This window comes from Glycine soja, chromosome 19 (assembly GCF_004193775.1).
Source record: "Glycine soja cultivar W05 chromosome 19, ASM419377v2, whole genome shotgun sequence".
NCBI classification, from domain to species: Eukaryota; Viridiplantae; Streptophyta; class Magnoliopsida; order Fabales; family Fabaceae; genus Glycine; species Glycine soja.
Window position 1 is genome coordinate 7365344 of NC_041020.1, and position 3155 is coordinate 7368498.

The 3155-nt window shown below is 34.0% G+C and overlaps 1 pseudogene; it reads left to right on the plus strand.

Moving 5' to 3' along the window:
- Positions 1-980: 980 nt before the first annotated feature.
- Positions 981-2204, plus strand: LOC114398355 (annotated as a pseudogene).
- Positions 2205-3155: the final 951 nt, after the last annotated feature.

The window sequence follows — 3155 nt, forward strand, 5'->3', positions numbered from 1 at the left end:
TTCTTTTACAGGCAATGGCTTAGCTTTTCATATTTTGCCAGATTAAATTATGAGAGTTACTCTTTGAACTTTTTATGCAATACTTGACTATTGATTTTTTCTTATAGTTGTCATCTCATGCAATGCACTTTTAAGATAAGGTTACATTGTTTGGTCGAGAGCAACAATTTACTTATGACCATTATATATTCAAAATGTATGCTTGGCCATTAATCAACCAACCATGATAAGCCCCATCATCCACCACCCCTTCTATACCATAGGCACATTTTGCTTATCTACTTTGCTACTGTTACTTTTAAACAAGTCAAACAAATAATATGGTTTTAAATCGTAGTTGTGATTACAGTTGTGATGAGTCAGAAAAGCTTTACATTGTGCAAAAATACGACTGATGCGATCATAATTACGATTGCGGTGATATGAAAAACCTTAACATTCTGGTCACAATTATGATTATAGACTGCAATTTAATATGTATTACTTAAGCTAATGAACATGTTGAGTGTCAGTTGATATGGTTCTCTATATCTTTTTTCCAATACAAATTCACCTTTAAAATATAAAACATTACTGTAACAAAGGGACAAAGACAAAGGGTGCCACTTAACCCATACATGGGAAATGATGGTCATAAAATATGTTAGGCCAAAATGCAAACTACACAAAAATAACATCAACTCCACCACAGTCACACATTTATGTTCTTCCAAGAAAGAGATAACATAATGAAGCCTCCTCCAGGTGTCACCTCTACATGGTACCTAACGATAAGGTTACCATTCAATTTTTTCCCTTACTCGTGTGGCCAATATGTTGAAATGTCATCACTTATACAATCAATGGTTGTAACTTCACAACAACCGATCCTCTTCATTTCACACCATTGGATGAGTACTACAAAAATGACACCCTTAAATATAGTAAGTTTGAGTAGAATCTAGCAGTTGAAGCAAAAGTAATTTAGAGAAAATAAGGAAATGGCTTCCTCACCGATCTCCTCCCCAGTAGTTACCATCATTAACCGTGTCGGTGTCAGCATGGTTGCTCCTTTCACTGGCCTCAAATCCATGGCTGGCATCCCTACCAGGAAGACCAACAGTGACATTACCTCCATTGCTACCAATGGTGGAAGAGTATAATGCATGCAGGTAAGACAATTCCAAACATACAAACACAAAAGGCACCAAAATGATTATAATTGATGTTACATATTTATGTATGCTACAAAATGTTACTTAAATTAACATGATAGTTATAGGAAAATATGCTCATGTGCAAGTTTGTTAACTCAATTTTCATGTAAATTAATTACTAGGTGTGGCCTCCAGTTGGCAAGAAGAAGTTTGGGACTTTTTCCTACCTGCCAGACCTTGATGATGCCCAATTGGCTAAGGAAGTATAATACCTTCTTAGGAATAGATGAATTCCTTGCTTGGAATTTGAGTTGGAGGTCAATTTATTACAACCCCTTTTGGTTCAATTATAGTTTTCTTTAGTTTTGTGTTTGTTTCAACTTATATTTGAAGAAATAATTGCTTTCCATGGTAGTGTGCTAAAAGTACTTCCAATTTTTTTGTAAGTTTATCTATATCGTGTTTGGTTTCACATTACAAATGTGATTTTCAGAAGCTAATAATTATAGCTTTTACATCACAAGCGACATGATTCTCCATCCTCAACGAGTTTACAAATATGATATTATTGGATATTTCGATTCTAATATTCTATTTGAGAGTTATCAATATTTATCAAATTTATTTGTATCATGTGGAAGCACTTGGTTTTGAGTTTTGATGGTTGATCTATTTGTTGTGTGTTTGTTTATAGCATGGTTTCGTGTACTGTGAGCACAATAGGTCACCAGGATACTATGATGGACCCTACTAGACCATATGGAAGCATCCTATGTTTGGTTGCACTGATGCTTCTCAGGTGTTAAAGGAGCTTCAAGAGGCTAAGACTACATACCCCAACTCCTTCATTCGTATCATCGGATTCGACAACATTCGCCAAGTGCAGTGCATAAGCTTCATCGCCTACAAGCCCCCAGACTTCTAAGTTTAAAAAACTTATGCCCATTTTCTTTCTTTATATTTAAACCACATCCCCCTTTCTTTTTTGTTTTTCTTTTTTGTTGGTTGCCAAAAGTATCCTTGGATGAAAGCTAGAGACTAATCCCTCGAATTATGGAAATTCATTTAATGGGCTAATCTCTCTCAACTCATGCTCTTCATACACACGAACTTGGGGGTTGAACCAATTCCCATTTGCTTTTTCTTTTTGAGATTCATCATCTTGCATTTTTTGTTTATATTTTTCAGAAATGAATGGATGAGAATTAATGAATAATAAGTTGTTGGTGTTTGTTGTGTTGCTTTGTCCCCAAATAACTTCAAGAACCCATTATGCTTGCATTTCCCTCTAGTGGGTTGAAATTAATCTTAACTAAATTGAAGTTAGTTGTGCCACTAAATGAAGGTTAGTAATGAAGCTCATGATGTGTTATTCAAGTACTCAACATAGTTGAGCTTCGCCTATACTTTGTCACACATATGATGTGTAATGTTTTTAGATTAATTCCAAATCACCGTACAACATTCTTCCACTTATTTACATTTGTATAAAAGTATTGAATGCATTATATATTTATAAAATATTAAATACATTTATTTTTGTATTGTGTGATGCCTTTTATCCTGACATACATATAATTAAGAAAAACATATAAAAATCTAGAATTTAATTAAATCAATTTTATTCAAATCGCTAAAACGAATTCATGTGGGTAAAAAGGTCACATTCCCTTCATTGTTACCAAATAAAACTTATTAAAAACATCTTCGACTCAAAACAAGGTCGCCCAATTTTACAAAAGAACTCAAGTTAAGCAGCGAAATAAAATAAAGTAAAATACATGTTTCGAACATCATGCAATTAAAACAGAAACCCATGTCCCAATGTCACATCCTATCAGAGCATTGCGTTCCAACATCCTCTAACACGAGGTTTTTTAAAGTCATCCACCTAGTCATCTGCTCTCACAAACACAAGGTTCGAGATCATCACAGGATCCAAACACAAACAACACACAGGGAGTGAGTTATCTCATTTTTAAATAAAATACAGATAAACAAAGACATAAGCAAAATATA